This window comes from Canis lupus, chromosome 16 (assembly GCF_048164855.1).
Source record: "Canis lupus baileyi chromosome 16, mCanLup2.hap1, whole genome shotgun sequence".
Classification (NCBI taxonomy): domain Eukaryota; kingdom Metazoa; phylum Chordata; class Mammalia; order Carnivora; family Canidae; genus Canis; species Canis lupus.
Window position 1 is genome coordinate 45,737,452 of NC_132853.1, and position 22,584 is coordinate 45,760,035.

The following is a 22,584-nucleotide window of genomic DNA, read 5'->3' on the forward strand; positions in this document are numbered from 1 at the left end:
CTCATGGTCAGATTCAGGGAAAGGCAGCTGCTGAGTCAGAATCACAGAATCGAAGGTCTGGAAGCTGAAGCATTGTCACCAAGGTCTCTATATCTTGCTTTAGTCATTAGCTTTCTCTTGGCTGTTGGGAGGGGTATGCAGGCATTCCCAGGAAACGATGGGAGGACGAAATAAAAGCAAGGTGGAAGCTGCTCCCTTGTCAAGCAATTTTGTGTCAAGCAATTTTGCACTTAGGATTGTTTTCCCTCTGTCTTTGCTAATACACAGAACTGTAAAAAAAAAAAAATCTCTTAAGTAGTGAGGTCATCCTCTTTTCTGCCTAAATCATACAAATCATATCAGATTGTGTGCCGGTCGCTTTGCTGGTTTCCCAGAGACGGAATGTAATATGGGTGCAGAACTCGGTGAGAACTCAACATAGTCGAGGCTCGCCCTTTATTTTTTTAAGGATTTTATTTATTTATTCATGAGAGACACACACAGAGAGAGAGAGAGAGGTAGAGACACAGGCAGAGGGAGAAGCAGGCTCCATGCAGGGAGCCTGACGTAGGACTGGATCCTGGGTCTCCAGGATCACGCCCTGGGCTGAAGCTGGCGCTAAACTGCTGAGCTCCCCCAACCCCGCCCCCCTCCACTGCCCCTAGGCTCGCCCTTTGTATCTGTAAAATGGGAGCATTTATGCATAAAGATTTGTCCTGAGAATCAGATTATAGAACAAACACACTCAATCTCTGTCCAGAAATGAGAGTTTCAGTTTTAGACTATTTGAAGAAGGAGCATCCAAACTTCCTTAAGAATGCTTTGAAGATTTAGCCATGTTATCCTGGTCAGAATAGTCTCCTGATCTTTCCTGAGCTCTTCTCTCTGAGTTTCAACGTATTCTGCTCAGATTCATTCATAGCATCTGATGTGCCCCCCGCCCCAAAACAGGACCTCTTTCTGGTCAAAAGAATCTAATACAACAATGAGAAAATACATGTATATTGGGGACTACCCCCCAAATTTGAACTCTGAAGAAGGGCAGGATTTGTTAGTTCCCATCAGTACTGGGAGTGTAAGGAATCAGCTCAGAGAGCAGAGGTTCAAGTGGAGATGTTGGCAAAGTGAATTAAGAGCATGGGCTTTGTTTTCCAATCTGTAAAGCAGACCTAGTAATCTTAGAGTCTTTGGGGGGAAGTTATAGAAAATAACAGAGCAGGCTTTTAGTCATGTCACCATGTATCCTTTTGTCAAATGTTTAATTGTCCAATTGATGAAATGGTGTCTTTGTCACGAAAGTCACGGATAATGAGGGATGCCTCGTGGACATGCATGTGGATACCTCTGCCGACAAGCCCATGCACTGACCGCACCCCCACCAACAGACACCACTGGACAGCCCTTGGGCCTAACAATGGGCACACCAGTGGTGCAGTCGCCCCTGAGGACAGAGCCACATTCAGGGAAACAGAGTTGGCCTGCTTGAATAAGGTACTTTGGCATCCTGGGTACCTGGCTTTTGTTCTGGGAGAAGCCCAGCTGCTGGGTGGGTCCCTTGGTCTTATCTTTCAAGTAGGGACAGCACCAGGAAAGAGCCAGAGCAGGACTCTCTAAAGCACAGGTGGAGTAAAGACTTCTCTTGCCCAGAGCTAAGGGCAGTACTTGCTAGGGGGCTCTAAATTGCCCCCATTTTACAGACATGGAGCTTAAACGAAACCTCAGAAATGGTCAAGTTCCCAGGCTCTTGAAGTGGATCCCAGGGGAGAAAATGGCTGAAAATACTGCATTTAAGTCATCCATGAGCCAGTCCTTGGTTGGGAACTTTTGTATCCCTCTGGTAGAAGCCTGCAAAGTTTTGGGGTTATCACTGCCCTGCCCAAGGCCACTCTGGGCAAGAAGTCAATCAATGAGTGCTTTATAGACTAGCAGATACAGTCCTCAGTCGTTCCCTCACCCTGGATTTCTGCTAAGGGCTTCCAGAAGTTAAACCCAGCTCTAAGAGGAGAGGGAGCTGTGCGGGACTGCCCCAGGCAGGGTGTGATGCCCTTTAGGTGAGCTCATCCTCTGTAATTTCAGAACTCTGTGCATTTAGGAGGGCAGAAGGGGCTAGGTGCTCAGATTTAGAAAGATTAACACCTATTGCCTTAGGCAGTTTTCTCTCGAAGAATCACATAGCATGGATGCTAATTTGTTACAATTAAGGATTTGGGATTGGGGGCTATTTAACTTCCCCTGGGACAAGCATACTTGACCCAACGGACTCACAGAGGGGAAGGTAGAGTGAGTTCTGATGGAAAATCTGAATGAACTCTAGACCTCCATTTCTGTCTTGGGTCCCCAGAAGATTTGCTCCTCCATGGCCTTACTCCTAGTTATTTAACCTTCTCCATAAATCATGGAGCAAATAATAATAGTGGGCACTTTTTTTTTTAAGATTTTATTTATTTATTCATGAGACACAGAAAGAGGCAGAGACACAGGCAGAGGGAGAAGCAGGCTCCCAGCAGGGAGCTTGATGCGGGACTCAATCCCAGGACTCCAGGATTAAACCCCAAGCCGAAGGCAGGGGCTCAACCGCTGAGCCACCCAGGCATCCCATGGGTACTTCATTGACAGCCTGCTAGGAGGTGTTTCTGTCCAACCTGCAGTAAACCCTCTTGTGAAATAATCGCATTTTCTTAGGGAGATGTTTCTTTTGGCAATTTATTCTTTTGGTAAAATTCACGCCTGTTCTCGCAGTACCAGCCATATTTCCAGTTTGGCCAGCAGTGGTGGAAACACTTGAAGTTCTCCCTGTTTGGGTCTCCAGACTATCTTCCCCCATCTCCCATCCTCCTCTCCCCAGCTCCCTTGCTTCCTTACTCCTCCCGGCCCTTCCCATCCCTCTTTCCCTCCCCAGGTTGGTCAAAGGAAGTACCTGGCCCCTGTGGTCCTACAGCATCCTCGCTCCGCCCCGTCACAGTACAGGTGATGCTAGGCTGAGATTGTCCCTCTCTCACCTACTGCTCAAGAATGTGGGCCTTTTGAGGCAAGGGACACAGCTAACTTATTTTGTGTCCTATTGCAAGGCTCGCTAACTGTATGCAATTTAAAGGCCTATGCAACCATGTGCCTACTTCCAAGACACTTTCCTGCATTTCTAAGGGTGACCAGCTGGGTTTGCTGCCCTCCAGCACTGGAGGGATCTATACAAGGAATAGGGAGCACATTTTCGGCTCAGCCAGACTTGTCAGAACCAGGGACCCAGACCTTGCTACCTACTATGCTAACTTGGAATGGCTAGGTAATATCACAGTATGGGTTACTGAGTGCCTTGAATTAGCTGGAGGGCATGTGTGGGGTGGGGCAATTAGGACACACCGTCACATGATGGATGTCAGTCAAGTAGCCTGCTCTCAGAGAGGCCAACAGGATGGTGGAGTTTGTCCGTAAGTGTCATGAAAAACTCCAACTTGAGTGACGGCGGATACTTAGTGGGTGCCCATTCTCATCAGGCATGAGCCGGGGTCACACAGAACATCAGCAAGAACTGGGCATGTGTGGGCTCATAATACCAGCTCTGCTATCTCTTGTATCCATCTATCATCAGGATCCTGGCATGAACCACCTAAACTCTCCGAGCTTCATTCATTTTCCTTATCTGAAAAATGGAGCCAATTATGCCCACGCCTCCCTGGGTTACTGGGAGGATTAAGTGTCATCACATATGTAAAACATCACAAAGGACCTGGCCCCAAATAGCTGTCAGATAATAGTAGCATTTGCTTCGAGGCATTGGGGGTTAAAAGCTGTTAAAAGGATTTTGTTATATAAAGGTATTTTTAGGGGCGTCTGGGTGGCTCAGTGGGTTAAATGTCTGCCTTTGGCTCAGGTCATGATCTCGGGGTCCTAGGACTGAGCTCCAAGTTGGGCTCCCTCTCAGTGGGGAGTCTGCTTCTCCCTCTCTCTCCCTCTGCCCTTCCCCCCTACTAGTGTGCACGCTTTCTCTCTCTCAAATAAATATTAAAAAAATGTTTTAATGCAAAGTTACATATGCTAATTTTTTTAGCACTTAAAAAAAGATTTTGTTTGTTTGTTTGTTTATAGCAAGTAGGGAGAGGGGCAGAGAGAGAGAGAGAATCTCAAGCAGACTCCCTACTAAGCATGGAGCCCAAAAGGCAGGGGAGAGGGCATGGGCTTAATCTCATGACCCTGACTGAGATAATGACCTGAGCCAAAATCAAGAGTCAGATGCTTAACCAACTGAGCCATCCAGGCAGCCCACATATGCTAGTTTTAAATGAACTATACTGATCATGGCTTCAGGGATCTGGAGTCTAGAGTATGGCTGTTAAAGAGAAATATAATGCAAGCCACATATGTAATTGTAAATTTTCTAGCAGCCACATTAGAAAAGTAAAAAAAAAAAAAAAAAGAAAAGAAAAGAAAGGAGTGAAATTGATTTTAACAATCTAGTTTATTAAGCCCAATATACCCCCAAAATCATTTCAACACATAATTGATATAAAGATTATTAATGAGATATCTTATATTCTTCTTTTTTTGTACAAAGTCTTAAAAACCCAGTGTGCGTTTTACATTCATGGCAATCTCAATTCAGAGGCTGAATTGTCATCAGAGATATCTATCTGGTCTGTGTTTAGATTTCATAAAATTTAGAGTGGAAGAAGTAGATTCACAAAAGTAGATTCCAAACACAAATATTTTCCAATAAGTGAGTTGAATATCAGTCTCCAAATTAATTAAAATAAAAAAAAATTGAAGTATGAAGTTCCTGGGGCCCCTGGGTGGCTCAATGGTTGAGCATCTGCTTCAGCCCAGGGCATGATCCTGGGGTCCTGGGATCAAGTCCCTCATCAGGTTCCCCTCAGAAACCCTGCTTCTCTCTCTTCCTATCTCTCTGCCTCTCTCTCTCTCTCTCTGTGTCTCTCATGAATAAATAAATAAAATCTTTTTAAAAAATTAAAATTAAGTTCCTTAGTGTCGGTAGCCACATTTCAAGTGCTCAAGAGCTACATGGAGCTAGTGGTTAATTCCCAGGCCAACCCATGGGAAATAGACAGAAACCTTCAATGGCTGGTTACAAGGAAAGGGGTGAGGAATAGCATTCCAGGCAGGTGGGTATGCACCTGGTGTGTGTCCAGGACAACACAGGAGCTGGTTTGATCAGAACCAACCAGTTGAGGTTGAAGAGGCATAGTGGAATCAGGTTGGGAAGGGCTTGGATCCCGGGTTACAATGTTATGATTTTATTCTGTGGCTAAAGAGGAGCCACTGGGTATTTTTTTTTAAAGATTTTATTTATTTGTTTGTTTGTTTATTAATTTATTTAGAGCAGCACAGAAGCACCAGGTGGGGCAGGGGGAGAAAGAGAATCCTAAGCAGACTCCCTGCTGAGTGTGGAGCCTTTCGTGGGTCTCAATCTCACAACCCTAAGATCATGACCTAAGTCAAAATCAAGACTCAGACACTTAACCTACTGAGCCACCCAGGTGCCTGGTACTGGAGTATTTCTAAGCAAGGGGTGGGTGACCTGTGTCCTGTCACTCCAGATGGAGCCCATGAGGGGACAGAGAGGGAAGAGACAGCAGCCAGGAAAAGCAGTTTGGAGATGGCTGTGGTAATTGAGGTGTGAGTGATAGCACCTGGCTAGCCTGGAAGTGAAGAGAACCATCCAGAGACCCGGTAGGGATTAGAAAGTGATGAGGCTCTTCTGAGTGAGGGTAAGGAAAGGGGCTAGATGGTGGGAGGTTTGGGGGCTGTACGCTTGGGGGACCTGGTTGACATGGGATGGCTTAAGAGACCAGGAGGATGCTGGTGCTTATCAGAAAGCCATTCCCCTAAGACAAATGGCTGAATCCAGGCCTGGGAGACTGTGTTTTTTATGGTTTTTTTTTTATACAAATGTAGAATTTATAACACCCACTCCACCCTCTGAATCACGTGGTGACCCTGGACTTTGCCCAGAGTTTCTGAGATTGTAGAAGACACTCCTTAGCTCTAGGGAACCCTTTGGGGTGCTGGGTCTAGGCTGGAGCAGAGTTAAGGACTTTTTACAAGCCAGAGGAAAGGTCTAACCTTCCATTCCCTGGCTAGTTTTTCATACCCCTGACATATTCTCTGGGAAAAGCATTACTTCTACTGTGAATTCACGTTTTGTTAGATGGAAGGGGGAAGGCTCTGCTGGAAAGGAAGCTGCTCCTTGGGCCCCCCTAATTGCTGTCATCTCCTGTCTCCACATGCCAATGGCCCAGGTCAAAAGCAAGCCTCCTGGGGCTGTTGGCACACAGTTGGATCTGGCCTGGCACTGTGAAACACACCCCACAATGCATTGTCTGGACATGTGGGGAGTGCCTGCTTGGACCAGGCACATGTGTGCTACATGTGGGAGAACACGAGGAGAATGAGTTTATGAGGAGCTTACAGTGGGCACAGCCGACTGGTCAACCAGCCATTACTGTGCTAAGTGGTGGCAGCAGGGACAGCTGCCCAGACCTTTGAGAATCTCAGCCAGCCAGGGAGCTCTGTGTGGGGCCTCTCTGGAAGCACAGGGCTTTTGTTTTTGTTTTTGTTTTTAAGATTATTTATTTAAGAGAGAGAGAGCACAAATGGGGGGGGGGGGGAGGCATAGGGGGAGGGACAAGCAGATTCCCCACTCAGCATGAGCCCAAAGTAGGGCTCCATCCCAGGACCCTGAGATCATGACCTGAGCCAAAATCAGACACTTCAGTGACTGAGCCATCCAGGCGCCCCTGGAATCACAGCTTTGAAAGAAGAAGAGGGGGTTGGGAAGGAAGGCCTTCTGGGCTGGATTATAACATCCAGATGAAGCCCAGGAGGCATGGAGGAATAATGGACTAATAAATGAGATTACAGTGGTGGTCATCGTCTACCAACTCTCGCCAGATGCTAGGCACTGTCCAAGAGCTCCTCATCTGTTAGCCTTCTCCTCATTTCTCAGAAGGGGAAACTGAAGCTCTGAGCGGTAAAATGCACTCGCCGAGGTCAGGCTCAAGGACTGGTGCTGATTCAAATCCAGAAATGCATGGCCCACGCCTCCTCTCTCAGCTCACGGACCGCTCCAGGGCCTGCAAATCCCTCAGCCTCAACCTCAGAGCTCTTGAGGACACTGATCTACAAACATTAGATTTTATTATTGTCTTGATATGTGGACCAAAGTCATGTCTTAGGGTGGTCACGAGGGCCTCTCTAATGCTGATGGGAATAACTGGAAGGGCTCAACAGGTAGGTCCATTCAGGACATGAAAGGGATACGTAAGTGACCATCATGGTCCTACCCAGCACTGCAGTGTCCAGCATGGGGGCAAGAGTGTGCAAGAAAGATCCAGCCCCCGGTGTGTCCAGGCAGCTCTGAGGCTCCTGGCAGGGTGGGTCTGGGCAGGCACTTCCTCCCAGTGCTGGCTGGGCAGCTGACATGGGTTTTTCTAGATGAGGCGGGTCTATCTTCTGCAGGCCTGAGGATGTACAGTTTGTATAAACTGCAGACATCTCTGGTGTGCTGTGTAAACACAGACTATCTCCCACTCCAACGCTTCCTTTGGGGAGGCTCCTCCTCCAAGTGGGATACTTGATTCCGCAGTTCTTATCAGCTTGAAGCTTCCTACCCTGATATAAGGAAGCTATTAAAGTCCATTTCCTGGTATTGCCTTGACCTCGCCAGGGCGTGCTCACATTGAAGTGAATGTCCCTTAGAGGAGAGTATTTTTCACCTTCAAAAATCCGTCACCCAGCCTCAACTCCCCCACATCAAACAAGCCTGCTGCAGGCATTTTGAAAATGTGCTTAGCCGAAGCCTGATGCCCTCAACATTTACTTCCTACCGCAGCTAGTTTCAGCCTATTTACTTGGCTTTGGGGTTCTTCTGAGCAAAGCCAGCTGCTTCTTTGTTTCTAGACTTTTTTCACGCCCCCCCCCCCCCAGTGTCAGTCTCTCCCTTACGATCCCCTAAACAGGTCCTGCTCACCCCTTCTTAGCTTTTCTCCATAATTCCTGCCTCCCTCTCGCCCTTATGGTTGTAAAAGTCATACCATCCTCTCTTTCCCAAGTGCTAACAGATGTAAGGAATATGAGAAGAAAAGAAATGGTCAAGATCTAGCTTAAAAAAAAAAAATTCAAACATTCTCGAGCATTTCATTTTTCTCCCTCTAACCTGAACTCCTATGGAACTCATCATGTCTTTGCTACCCAATTGAGGACTTGTGGTCGCCAGCCTCCAGGATGGCCCCCTGTGAGTCTCTACTATTGGGTAACCCTCCCAAATGAACAGGGCCAGCCTGTGTAACTGATGGGTTTTTGTGGCATGAAGTTTCATAATACCATGCTCTGTGTCTCTGCCTTGCTCTCTTGGATCCCTCATTGGAGGAGAAGCCAGCCACCATACCGTGAGGACACTCAGGCAGCCCCATGCAGGGGCCCATGCAGGGGTCCATGTAAAGAAGAACCGAAGCCTCCACCCAAGAGCCAGCACCAACTTGGCAGGATGGGAGTGACCACCTTGGAAGTAAGGCAACAACTTGTCTGCAAAATTTTTTTTAAGATTTTATTTATTTATTCATGAGACAGAGAGAGAGAGAGGCAGAGACACAGGCTGAGGGAGAAGCAGGCTCCATGCAGGGAGCACGACGTGGGACTCGATCCCGGGTCTCCAGGATCACCCCTGAGCTGAAGGCAGGCGCTCAACCGCTGAGCCACCCAGGAGTCCTAAAAAAAAATTTTTTTTTTTAAAGACGGTCACCATGCAGAGTGCAAGAAGGAGCCTGATAGAATGGGTGGCAGGCAAACCTCCACTGAGTAGGTCCTTTTGTGGCACTTTGCTCCACCATTGACCTGCTAACTCAATAACTGTTTTAAAAATTAAATTTACCAAAAATAAATAAATAAATAAATAAAAATAAATAAATAAATAAATAAAATAAAATAAAACAAATTTACCAGGGTCCCCGGGTGACTCCGTTAAGCATCTGACTCTTGATTTCGGCTCAGGTCATGATCTCAGGGTGGTGACATGAGCCCCCATCTGCCTCTGCGTCCCGTGGGAGTCTGCTTGGAATTCTCTCCTTCTCTCTCTTCCTCTCACCCTCCATCTCCTTTAAATAAATAAATAAATATTTTTAAAAATTTCATTTTACCACACATTTGTTGACGTCCTGCTAGGAACAGAATCTCAGCCCCTAAAGATTAATAGGACAGGTTCCCTGCTTCCGAGATGCTGACATCTAGTGAGGAAGACGGATAAATCAGAATGTATTATCAGACCACTTTAAAGGCCTGGACAGGGGAGGAGGAGTACGGTTGCTGGGCTCCTGTTTTCAAATAGGAACATCGTGGTCATGGTCACTTGAATGTCATCCCTGCGGCCTGCTTGGCCTCTTGCATCTGGAAGCAGGATGCCAGGCTAGATGAAAAAGAATTGCTTTTACGTCCTGTTCCAAGGGCTTCCCTGTCTTTCCTGGAAAGACAGAAGAAGGGAAAGAAAGCACAGGCTCTTGTTCCAGCCTGCAACTCTCTGCAGAACTATGAGTCACCCCTGGGAAACGGTCTGCAGAACCCCCCGGCACATCACTTGCTTTTGCGTGGTTATCTTTACCGGGGCATGAGACTGAATGTGTGCCATGGGCCGGCCTGCATGGATGTGCAGAAGAACCATGCCAGGCTTGGGGATGCCCCTCACAACCCCCAAACTCTCCATGGGCTGCTGCTGCCTGCTACCCTCGCTGGCCAGAATCGACTGACTCTGTGCATAGCCCCGGGAGCCTGCTGGCATTAGGTCCTGGGGTTGGAGCTGGGGATTTGAGTGTACTTAGGATATGTCTTGGGGGGAACCTCAGGTTTATAAATTACCACATGGTACGGAACTCTGGGGTTACTAGAGCCAGTTGAGAGGACAATTGTTTTTTTTTAAGATTTGTATTTATTCATTCATGAGAGACACAGAGAGAGGCAGAGACACAGACAGAGGGAGAAGCAGGCTCCCTGTGGGGAGCCCGAAGCAGGATTCAATCCCAGGACCCCGGGATCAAAGGCAGACGCTCAACCACTGAGCCACCCAGGCGTCCCAAGAGCACAATTTTAACTCAGTAGGGAGGCACTTAGTATTCCAGCGGGCTCTTAGGGAGGCTCCACATTCAGCTGGTATTATCAGACCCCTAGCCTCATGGCAAGGAGATGCTGAAGCCCTTCCTAGGGTCAGCACCCCCACCTACAAGAGTTTCCCAGGGCTGCCCTAACAAAGTACAAAAACTGGGTGACTCGATGCAACAGAAATGCACTGTCTCAGTGCTGAAGGCTGCAAGTTCTAAGTCAAGGTGTGGACAGGGCTACACTTCAGGGGAGAGTCCCCCTTTGCTGGGCCTCTGGTGTTTGCCAGCACTTCTTGGCACCCCTTGGCTTGTGGATGCATCACTCCACCCGCCTGGCCCTCTTCTCCCTGTGTGTCTTCACATTGACTTCCCTCTGTCCAAACTTCCCCCTTTGATAAGGGCACCAATCATAGTGGGTTAGGGCCCACCTGACCTCATTTTAACTGAATTTCCTCTGGAGAGTCCCCATTTCCAAATAAGGTCACATTTTGAACTGCTGGGTATCAGGACTTGGACATGTCTTTTGGGGCAAGGGAGACACAATTCAATCCATACCATCGGCCTTACCAGACCATTCTTGGCAAGGCCCGTAGCCAAGGGAAGAGATGGAGACAGAGACAGAGACAGAGACAGAGACAGAGGCAGAGAGTACCAGGATGGAGCAAGGTCATAGAGGAGAGAGTAAGAAGCAGACCCAAGAGCACACACAGCTGGACACGGTGGCCTTAAGCAGGAGAACCGTAGCTTACCCTCTCAGAGATGAGTGTGAGGAGGGGGTGAGGTGGGGAGGGGGTCAAGGCTGCCAGCTGCTTAGCCAAACTAATGCCATGTGGCCTGTGGAGAATGAGACTGATGGAGGTTTGGTCAGGCCTGAGAAGAGAGCAGGGCTGATGTGTAGGAGAACTGCAGAGGGAACTGTGTCGAGGAAGCAGGGAACCAGTGCTGTGGCCTAGGGGCCGAGGGGGTGGGGGGAGGGGAAAAGTAGAGAGGTGGTGTCCTGGGAGTTAGAGTTCTGCAGGGAGAGGAATTGAGGGAGGACAGAGGGGAGTCGGTTTAGGAAGGGGGTTTCTAGAGCCGGGCAGAGGTGGGTCGTGGAGAAGTGTGCAATGCAGGGGCAGGGTGAGGGGTGTGAGGCAGTGGTTGGAGCCACCGGCTATACCCCTGGGGACGCTTGCAGTCCAGAGAGGATGTGGCGCTCTGGGTGCAGCCAGTGTCACAAGCAGGCAGGCACCAGGGCCAAAGAAGAAGAATGAAACGTGGCTCTGATGGGGGTGCAGGGAGACCTTCCCAAAGCAGGGCTTTGGGGTTGCAGCAACTGCAGAAGATGGGGTGGAGGGGATTCAGGCAGAGGGAGAGGCCAGAGCCAAAAGCAGGTTCAACATGTGCGGGGGTGGGGTGGGGGTGGGGGTGGGCAGCCCAGGTGGCACAGCGGTTTAGCGCCGCCTTCAGCCGGAGCCTGATCCTGGAGTCCCGGGATTGAGTCCCTGCATGGAGCCTGCTTCTCCCTCTGCCTGTGTCTCTGCCTCTCTCTCTCTCTCTCTCTTTCTCATGAATAAATAAAATCTTAAAAACAAAACAAAACATGTGCAGGGAGTGGGGGGAGGAAGCAAGTCACGTGAACTGACCATAGTAGAACAGGGTCTTGGGGAGTGTTGGTGCGGGTGGGCCAGCCTTGGAATGTCAGGAGGAGGGGTGCGGTCCTTATTGGGGAGGCAACTGGGAGTCATAGAAGGTTTGGGAGGAAGGGAGGCTAGCAATCCTTGAGGAAGATAAATTCTCAGGGTTCAAATTGGAAAAAAAAAACCAAGTTTGTTGTCTGTAGAGCAGCCTTGGCTTTGAACCTAGCAGGGCCGGCTGCCCACCGAAGAGAGACAGAGGAGGCAAAGGGGCAGAGCTACTGTTTCCAAGGCCAAGGTGCCAGCTAGCGTTGCTGGGGAAGGAGAAAGCCAGAAAGGAGGGAGGAAAGGGGGGAGGGGAGGGAGGCAGGGAAGCTGAGTTGAGACGGAGGGAGCAGAGAAATGGGAGGAGGGGCTGGGATCTGGCACAGCCTGTCGAAATACACAAAGGGAAACCCACAAATGTCAAAATGCTCGCAGGTGCTCGGGCTTTCATTTCCTTTGCTTATCCAAGATCAGTCATCTTCCGGCGCCCTTCCAGAAGGAGCCCTCCCCGGGAAAGGCAGGGGCCGAAGGCAGCTGGGCGGAACCCTGGAAAGCCCCTCGCTTTGGAAAGTCACTGTAGGATGGACGCTGGCTCGGGCTCCCCCATCTGTTCCTGAGGAACGATGCTGTCTGCTAGACGCAGAAGGAAGGGGCTGAAGGTCCGGAAGACCGAGTCTGTGCCCGGCACAGGAACACTGGGCACCCCAAAACCCCAGAGGCTGGGACCTGTTGGTAGCCAGTGTCCTTTGGGGTCATCAGCTGGTGTCCACTTGGGCCAAAGCAGCCCAGTGCAGAGTTTAGAGTGTTTTCACTCTAGAACCAGCCTGCCTGGGGTGGGGGTGAAGGGGAGTCTCAGCTCTGCTGCTTACTGTTCAAGGCTACGTGACCTGAGCTGGTGACTCTAAGCCTCTTTGACTCAGTTTCCTCAACTGTAAGATGGGGATCATAATTGTAGCTTTCTTGTAGGGCCACAGTGGAGGAAGAACACTTCGAGCAGGGAGAACCAACTTTCCCTGAATTTAGCTATGCTGTGTGTCTTGTGTCTTCACAGGACATTTATACCGAACTCACCAGGGTGTGTGTGTGGGGGGGCGGGGGGGGGGTGTTGCAACGCAGTATAATAGTTATGTATTAACTTTGGTACTTTGGGGCTGGACTGTCAGGTTTGAATCCCTCACCTCTGCGACTTCCTAGTTCTGTGTCTGTCCCATCAGGTTCTTGCCTGAACAATGGGGACTGTGTCACAGTACCTCCCTCTGGGGGTTGTCAGGAAAATGAAGTGAGCGGTCTTTAAAACACTTAAAATAGGTGCTGTGATACTGAAGTCCCAGGATCGAGTCTCACACTAGGCTCCCTGCATGGAGCCTGCTTCTCCCCCTGCCTGTGTCTTTGCCTCTCTCTCTCTCTAATGAATAAATAAATAAAATCTTTTTAAAAAATAAATAAATAATAAAACACTTAAAATAGTGCCTGGCTCATAACCGGCTGATGTCACAGGCATTTGTGATTGCGGTCATCAGTACCTGAAAGGCCTTGAAGGGTTTTGAAGGAGAAGTGATGCCTCCAGCACCGTTCCAGGGGAACAGAAAGACCCTCATGGCACCCTAGGTAAAGGGATTGCAGTGACAAGTCCGTGCATCCAAGGGGCAGGTGGCAAAGTCAAAGGGACAGCTGGGCCTCTCACGGGCTGGAGCTCAACAGACAGAAATTGTGACTCCTTGGGCCACACGGTTCCCTCATGTCTGTTCTCTGCGTGTCTTTCTGAATCTCCGTCTTCTCTCATGTGTTGATTGAAAGCCTGCTCTAAGCCAGGCATGGCGCCAAGCACTGGCTGGCTATAGTACTCGGATAAAAGAAGCAAGCCCCTGCCCTCCTGGGACTGACATTCCAGCAACACGGAGAGAATCATGTTATTGTCAACCATGCTGTGGCAGGTTTCAGAATTTTCTTCCCTTTAAAGGCTGAAAAATATTCTGTTGTATGTGTAGACCACATTTTACTTATCTATTCATCGATGGAGAGAAATGAGAGGGAGGGGGCACTTGGGTTGCTTCCATCTCCGGACTATTGTGATCAAAGCTGCCATGAACGTGGGTGTGCAAATCCAACCTTTTCCTTTACCAAGTTAAAAAAAAAAAAAAGTGGGCCCAGAAAAGGCATAATGGAAGGACCTAGACCAGTCGGGAGGAGGAGTCACGGAAGATTTTTGCCAGAGGAAGTCACATGTTGGCAAGAACCCAAAGGATGAGAAGCTAGCCAGGTAAAAGGTAAGGGAAGAAGAATTTTGGCCATACGTGACAGCCTGCGGCAGAATGAGGCTTGGATTTTCCAGAAATGGGAAGGGGGCCATTGTGGCAGAGGCATAAAGATGAGGAGAGAGGGACATGGGATGGGTTTTGGGGTCATGCAGCACTCACTACAAATAGGCTTCTTTCTAAGAGCTACAGTGGATAATCGAGGCCCTCAAAGCAAAAGGGTGAAATGTCCAAATACAGAGTTTAAAAATAATTGCTCTGGTCACCATGAGAGGAAAGAATTGGAAGCTAGAAGTAGGTGTGGGGCCAGGAATGAATGTGATCTGATTAGGCATCATTGTAGTTGCCCAAGCAAGAGAGGCTGATAATTTGGATTGAGCTGGTGGCAGGGGAGATGATAGAAGTAGATTTTATTTTATTTTTTATTTATTTATTTATTTTTATTTATGATAGTCACAGAGAGAGAGAGAGAGGCAGAGACACAGGCAGAGGGAGAAGCAGGCTCCATGCACCGGGAGCCTGATGTGGGATTCGATCCTGGGTCTCCAGGATCGTGCCCTGGGCCAAAGGCAGGCGCCAAACCGCTGCACCACCCAGGGATCCCAGAAGTAGATTTTAAAAGAAACACTAAAGAGACAGTCAATATAACTTGATTGATCAGATCTCAGAAGGAAGGGGCAAAGGGGCAAAGAGGTCTCTGGTCGACTCCTAGGCTTGTGGGATGAGCAAGTGGGTGGGTATGGGTCTGATTTGCTGAGATAGGGAACAGTGAAGGAGGCATAGGTTTGAAATGCATGGGTATTATTCACTTACTTTTGGACATCACAAAGTTGAGATTCCCGAGTGACACGGGGATTCAAGGTGAAACCGTGTAGACAACACAGGGCATATGGTTCTCAGAAAAGAGGTCTTGTGTGACATTAGATATGGCTGGACAGGCCAACTGGCCCATGTTGAAGATAATAATAGTAGCCAAAGTTCACCACACCATCAATATGTAAGATCTTCATTTATAGTTGGTGACAACAAAAGACGGATAGCCCAGGAAATTTACCTCGGCTCAAACAACTCATATATAATAACACTGGGAGTGTAAACCCAGGCAGTCATGATATAGGATCTTCCTGTTTGTTCTGTGATCCTGGGTGTTAGAACAGTGGGTGTGTCTGGCCCAAACTTTTCCTTTTATAAGGGGAAAAAAAATCAAGAATAAATCACTTGCCCCAGGCAACTCTAGCTAGCTGTAGCAGCCTTGGGACCCGAATATGTGTCTCCTGCCTCCCAGTACGTCCTTTTTCATTTCAGGACATTCAAATCTCTTTTCCCAGATTACATACTATTACATTTTTTTAAATTTGCTCTTCTCTATTTCTAAACTTTTGGTAGTGAGCATGTCTATTGACAGTGGAAAAAAGAGACTTGTAACAGCAAGGACATTGATATTATTTAGCAGAACCCTGCTAAACCTGGCTGTGGTTTAAGGGAGGCAGATCATGGTGTTTTATGGGGAGAGGGTTCAGAAGATGGGACAGTATTGTCATATTTCCCTTTGACGATTTCTAACAAGTATTTCTGGGATATTTCCCCTCTGGACCCATCGCAGGAACTCTACTCCTTAAGATGGAAAGGATGGAGCGAAACTTTCCTAATTATAGCATGGCATACTGGGGATGACTAGGAGGTCTTACTTAGGTCAGGTTATTCTGAAATCCCTGAAGTCCTGGCAGCCTCCCTACCTCCCTTCCCCCCTTCCTGCCTCCCTTCCTCACCCATCTCACCTGGAAATGATGGAAGAGCAGGGAGGAGAGAGGAGATCCAGGCTTGCAGAATGAGACATCCTTCTATTTCAAGCTAAGCCAATCAATTCAGATGGACAGATGTACTCTGATCAATCGTTTTGTAAGGAGAGCAAGATGTTTATCAAAGTCAAATACCTTTCAATACACTGTTCTCCCTTTAGCAGGTATCGTGGACTAAAATAAAACAATGTGGGTTCAATTTCAATAAAGTTATGAATCTTGAAGAGTGTTCAGATTGCTCATTTTTTCCTTTCTCCCCCATCTTGTGCAGTTCATCAAGCTACCTCCCACTCATCATTTCATATATAAATTATTTATATCCCAAGTCACTTCAGAGACGTTGTTGTGGCTTACCAAAAGAAAAAAAACCCCAGCCAATAAAACCAATAGTCTATGAACTCAAATAGGAAAACAGAGTGGAGAAAAAATTAAAAATTAAAAATTAAATGTCAATTCCCGTTGCTCCGAGTAGGGTAATGTCTGATTGGGAGTGTTCTGCTGATCAGGATGTAAAAAGAAACATGATACACATATCTCTTGATCAGGGAAAAGGAAACATTGTGGGATTTTTTGTTTTTTGGGTTTTAATTTTTTTTTTTTTTTTTTTTTTTTGCAGGGTAGAGGGGGAGACTAAATTTTTGTTGGTACTACACTTTGAAAGAAATTTCTCCTATGATACATAGCAGGGGAAGAGCATGGACAATACCTTGGCAACAGTTTTTGGATCAACTAATGATTTTTTTTTTTTCAAAAAGATGTTCACGTGGCTAGTCCTTATGAGGTCTTTTGTAAGGAGTTAGAAATCCTGACACTGGAGTTTTGCCCAGAGATGCTGATTCAGTGTGGGCATTTGATCAACTCTCAAAGGCGCCCAGGATTAAGCTCAGACTGGTGAGAACTTTGGGATGCAAATGGGATTTTCTAATGTATTAGCCATTCTTTTGCATCTTTGAAAACCGTGTCCTCAATGTTATCATCCAATCATTCTGATTTTTAGTAGGATGAAATCTATGCCTACACCAACATTTAAGGGGGAATCAGGGACACAATCATTCAGACATGAATCCACTTAAGTTAGCTCTCATTTGATCTATTTATTTATTTTTACCACATCTCCTTTCACAATTAAGTCAGTGCAGCATACAGAAGATGCATAATACACAATGGTAAATTATAAATTATTATAAATTAAGGCAAGGAAAACAAATGAAATATGGAGTCAAGACCAGGGTAGGTACAGGGTGAGGTTGGCCAGAGAGAAGATATGATTGCAATAAAGTCTTTCTATTGCTACAAATTGGATGCGAATTTGCTGAGGGCTTCCTGGAGGAGAGGAAGCAAAGTTCATGTTTTTCCCCTCTGGTCCACAAACATCTGGCTGAAGCACAACCATACCATGTTTCTATCATTCTCCTATGGTGGAGCCACCACCTCCACCAAAAACTAAGGATGATATGATTTTCTCTTTGTGACCCAACAATAGCCACCTGTGGCCTACACTTCCGGTTCTAAGAGCTCTTGGGGTTCCCTCACATTGCTCTGGTCTGCTTTTCTGTTCTCATATCTACCCCAGGCTCCCCAGTTTTTCTCCTTCATTACTTCAGCTCACCTATAGCTTTACCTCTTCTTGGGCCTGATTCCAGCTTGGGGCTTCTTTTCAGGCTTGGCCATGCCTACTAACTGGCTCAAGTGGCCATTTCCAAGAGTGATAATCTGGTTTCCTAGGTCATCATTTTACATCTGGCCAGGTTACTGGTTGTTGGCCAGTCTATGGACTGGTGATGGTCTGGGTCAGCTACTCCAGTGTCTCTGATCAGTTAACCATGGATGGAGCAACATAATCCAAAATACCAGCCAGGGTCGGGGGGTGGGGATGCGGAGGGAGCTGCAGGTGAAACATTTTCCCTGCAATGAGGTTTAAATATGGCAAGCAATCAAAGACTTCATCTATTCATGTGGGAGAGGAATTGAGCATGAGCCTGGGAACACTGGTTGCCCTCTTGGCTCTGTTACATCCGTTTATAAAATAGACACTTTTGTCTTTATGAAAAATCTTTTATTCCGAGTTGCTAAAGTCATTCTCTTTGGAAGTATGTTAAAGGCCCTGCAGTGAACAATCCCTTTATTTTCTAAAATTTTAAAAAAAGATTTATTTATTTATTTTGGGGGTGGGTCGGCAAGCATGGAGCCTGACGTGGGGCTTGATCTCAAGACCCTGAGATCACCACTCAAGCTGAAACCAAGAGTCCGATGCCCAGCCGACTCTGTCACCCAGGCACCCCAATCCCTTTAAAGTATAGTAGGCATAAGATTTTCTGAATGTGTTTTGCTATAATCCCTTCCTTGTATTTTTTTAAATGTCATATTGATTTATAGTCTGTGGACCAAGTCTTTTTTAGACCCCTGCTACTCGGATGGAGGGCATCAACGGGTAGCCTGTTAGGAATGCAGAATCTCAGCCTCATAGTGACCTGCTGAATAAGAATCTGTGCTTAAACAAGATCCCCAGAAGACTAGTGTGTGCATTAATGTCTGAGAAGCATCTTGGTAGAGCAAGCTTTGGGAAGCACTGGAGACTCTGACCAGGAATTGAGGCTTTGAGAGCTGATGTGTCTTGCTTGAAGTCCCACAATGGGTCAGGAATAGATTTGTGATCAGAATCCATGTCCCGAGTCCTGGTCATATTCTCTCTCTGATGCCCCATGATGTCTCCCACAGAGAGGAAATCAGGTGGTGGCTCAATTAGGCTATTGTTAGAGTGTAAAGTAACATGTGATTAGGGTGAGTGTGTAATTTACCACCCAAATATGGTCACTTTGGGACCACAAAGTGGTCAGGAGAAGAGGTGTCAAGTGACGCAGGTGGTCATTCTACATACCTAAAGTTTGTTCTAGTTTACGGAGCCCTCTCATATCTGTTAACTCACATAAACAACATAAATATCCATAAACTAGATGGTCTTAAAGTCCTAACTTTTACAAAAAAAAACCTGGTTCTCGGGAAGTCCGGGGGGCTCAGCAGTTTAACGTTGCCTTCAGCCCAGGGTGTGATCTTGGAGACCTGGGATCGAGTCCCACGTCGGACTCCCTGCATGGAGCCTGCTTATCCCTCTGCCTGTGTCTCTGCCTCTCTCTGTGTGTCTCTCATGAATAAATAAATAAAATCTTAAAAAAGAAAGAAAAACCTGGTTCTCAAGTAAACACACACACACACACACACAGTCTCACAATAATAGGTAATCCATGATCCAATCTAATCAAGAAAAAAGGGAGCCGAACGCAACAAAAGAGGATAGTGAAGAAATAACCACAGGTACCCACACATTTAAATAGACTCTGTAATTACTTTGCACAACCCATTCCAATAAATTTGAAAATCGGGGTGAAATGAGCGCTTTCTCTGCTGTCATACACCAATGCAGTGGCCTTGCTAGGACTGGGAGCCATAGCACTTGGCTTTTTTTTGTCAAGTCATTTCCCTATGAGTCAACCAGACTTCGGAATTTGGTTTCTGGAACCGTTTTCCAGCACTTAAAGTCAGAGCTAAGATGTCTTGGTGGCTTGGGAGGAACTTGGTTCTTCCTCCAGAATGGGAACCAGATTATCTGAAGAGTTGATCTCTGAGGGCACCGCTTATGGCAGTTACCCACCTGCCCGCTTCTGACAGTGGCTTCCATGTGTCGTGCTCCAGCTGCCCGGCTCTGGAAATGAAACTCAGGCACGTCCTGGATCCTGAGAATCCTGTGTCTCTGACCTGGGAGGTCTCGCCCTGCCAGGGATTGGTTAGTCCTACCCCTCCCTTTATAGATGAGGAAATTGAGAACAAGGGGAAGGAAGTAACTGTCAAGTTGAGCTTAATTTCATTTCAAGTTTTGTGTTTACTATTACACACTCTTTATGATACAGATATATTTTTAAAATATTTTATTTATTGATTCATGAATGACACAGAGATGTAGGCAGAGGAAGAAGCAGGCTCCCTGAGGGGAGCCTGATGCGGGACTCCATCCCAGGACCCCCACTATCACACCCTGAGCTGAGGGCCGAGGCTCAACCACTGAGCCACCCAGGTGTCTCTAATGATACAAATTTTAATAATAGTAACAACTGATACTCATTTGTTTGCTCCTTCGTGTCCCCTTAATAACTGTCTGAAGCAGGCAGTCATTGCACCATCTTCGTTTTACAGAAACCGAAGCACAGAAGGGTTAAGTAACTTGCCCAAAGACACACAGCTAGTTAGTAAGTACCAGAGTTGAGACTTGACCCCAAATGACCCGATTCCAGAGTCTATATACATATACACCCTTACCTCCATTTACTACTACTACTAGAGTTCTCATATTATTCTGAGATGACACCTCTCTGACTATGCATACAAGGGAGCCACTAGGCATGGTGATTTTTAAGAAAGCGTCCCAAGAGACATGAGAGAAACTATGGTTTACCTGCTACTCACCACATGTCAGTCCCTATGCTGAGCGCTTTTACGTGCATTAGCTCAGTAATCTTAAAACCAAACCGCCCCTGCCCGCCCACTCCTCCAAAAAACAGATAACGAGGATGCACTAGCCTCACCGATCAGATGGAGAAAACGAAGCCCAGAAGAGTTTCCATAACTTGCTTGAGATGCTAAAGCTGGGGAAGTCCAGGGTGCGCAGCCAGCCCACCTGGCAGGTGAGCATCACACCTCACCGGCCACCACACTCCACTGCCGGTTACCTCCGCCCTTCTTTCTGACCTCAAAGCACCTGAACAGACAGGTGTCCTTTCTCACCACTCAGCCGCTCGCCTCCGGTTAGATGAGGAACCGATGCTCAGAAAGTTGAAGCAACCTGCTGAGGGCCACACGGTAGTGACCGGGCGGCAGGCCAGCCCGGGATCCGGACCCCACGGTGTACGGTCTTCACTTCCCCCAGGTTTAGGGATGCGGTCCGAAGCCGGCTGTCTGCGACCCAGCCTCCCCGGCGGCGCCCGGGACCGCGGGGCTCACCTGCGGCTCCGCGGGGGCCCCCGGGCGTCGGACCCCGCCCCCTGGCGGCAGGTGGGCGCGGCGCAGCGCGGCGCATGCTAATGAGCCCGCGGCGCGGCGCGCTGATTGGCTGGCGGGGCCCCGCGGCTTTCCCGGGGCGGGGCGGGGCGGGGCGGGGCGGGGCGGGGGCCGAGGCCGGCTGGAGGGGCGCCTCCCGCCTCCCGCCTCCCGCCTCCCGCCTCCCGCCTCCCGCCTCCCGCCTCCCGCCGCCGCCCCGCGCTCCGGGCCGCCCTCCTCCCCCGGGGACGCCGCGGCGCGTGCGGGGCTGGCGGCCGCCTTCGCCGGGGGCTTCCCCTGCTGCCGGCCGCGGGCGTCCTGGCTCCGACTGGGCGCGGGGTCCAGGATGACGATCCGACACCAAGGCCAGCAGTACAGGCCGAGGATGGCATTTCTGCAGAAGGTGAGCGCGGTCGGGGGGCCTGGGCCCGGGGTGCGCGGTGCGCGGTGCGCGGGGCCCCAACTCCGGGAAGTGTGCGCGGAGATGCTGGGGAGGCGCGGGGCGCGGGGCCGGGAGTGGAGGGCACCCCTGGGGCTTCCGCGCCTCGCGTGTGTTGTCATAACAACGTTCTCTCTCCAGGGTTCCAAGCCGCCCCCTGGGCCTCCAGAACCAGCAGGGCTTGGGCGGATGTTGGAGGGCGAAGAGCCTGTCGGAGGGGCCCTACACCAACTCCGGTGATCCGCGGGGTAACCTGCCCTGCCCTCCCCTGGCTCGCTCCCCCGGCTACCTACCGCCGCTCCCCGGGATCGGCCCTCGCACCCACACCGCGAGATAGGTCCGTTCTGGCCCCATGGTTAAGGACCAAGGCTGGAAGACCTGGTGCGATACAGTGAAGCTGGTCTCGCTACAACAGTAAAAACACAAAGTGTGCAGCCCGCAGCGCGTAGGAGTTTCCAGTTGTGTGTGGGGAGTAGGGGAAGGCGCCCCGAGGCGAGGACCTCTGCGGGACAGAGGGCGGAGGGAAGACCCAGGTGGGGCGGCGGCGTGTCTGAGTCTGGAGGCAGGTTGTGCTATTGCTGAGCTTAGCATATGGGGGCGAGGGGGGTGGGTGTGAAGCTGGAGAGGCAGGCCAGGCCAGATCGTACAGCTCCTGGGCCTTCCAAAGGTGGTCCCATTTCCCCCAGAAGAAGCCAAGGAGGGATTTGGAGCAGGTGAGTGATGTGGTCAGATTCAAGTTCAAAACCAAGTGCAGGGCAGCCCGGGTGGCTCAGCGGTTTAGCGCCGCCTTCAGCCCGGGGCATGATCCTGGAGACCCAGGATCGAGTCCCACATCAGGCTCCCTGCGTGGAGCCTGCTTCTCCCTCTGCCTGTGTCTCTGCCTCTCTCTCTCTCTGTGCCTCTCATGAATAAATAATAAAATATTAAAAACAAAACCAAGTGCAAAAGCCCAGTCTGATGTGAGCCACAGGAAGCATGCACTTGGTTGCAAGCATGGGTTGTCTTCTTTTCCCTGAGCTGAGAGAGTTCATTCAAGTCCTCCTGTGTGCACTGCAACTCTGGCTGCCTAGGAAGTGACAGGGTCGTCAAGGACTGGGAGAAAGGTAACTGGCGAGGAGGTCGCTTCTTTCTCCTCTGGCTGCCATGTCCCCAACTTGGGCGCAAGGCAACTCTTGGGTAGACAGGCCCACCAGCCCCCTGCTCTGATCTCTGGCACCCCACCAGAGAGGGCTCCTGGTCTTACTTAAGATATGACAGAAAAGAGGGGCATCTGGGTGGCTCACTCGGTTAAGCAACTGACTCTTGATTTCAGTTCAGGTCATG

The 22,584-nt window shown here is 48.9% G+C and overlaps 2 long non-coding RNA genes across 3 annotated transcripts; one reads left to right on the forward strand and one right to left on the reverse strand.

Moving 5' to 3' along the window:
* Window positions 1-8,531: 8,531 nt before the first annotated feature.
* Window positions 8,532-20,824, reverse strand: LOC140606932 (uncharacterized). 2 transcript variants are annotated; one of them, XR_012009144.1, is made up of 5 exons: window positions 20,372-20,824; window positions 15,774-15,968; window positions 14,809-15,177; window positions 8,932-9,086; window positions 8,532-8,700 (listed from the first exon to the last, which is right to left on the reverse strand). It is a non-coding gene; the product is annotated as an uncharacterized lncRNA (long non-coding RNA). The 2 variants fall into 2 exon arrangements; XR_012009143.1 differs by lacking the exon at window positions 14,809-15,177.
* A 242-nt stretch (window positions 20,825-21,066) lies between these two features.
* Window positions 21,067-21,702, forward strand: LOC140607553 (uncharacterized). The gene is made up of 2 exons (XR_012009526.1): window positions 21,067-21,225; window positions 21,403-21,702. It is a non-coding gene; the product is annotated as an uncharacterized lncRNA (long non-coding RNA).
* Window positions 21,703-22,584: the final 882 nt, after the last annotated feature.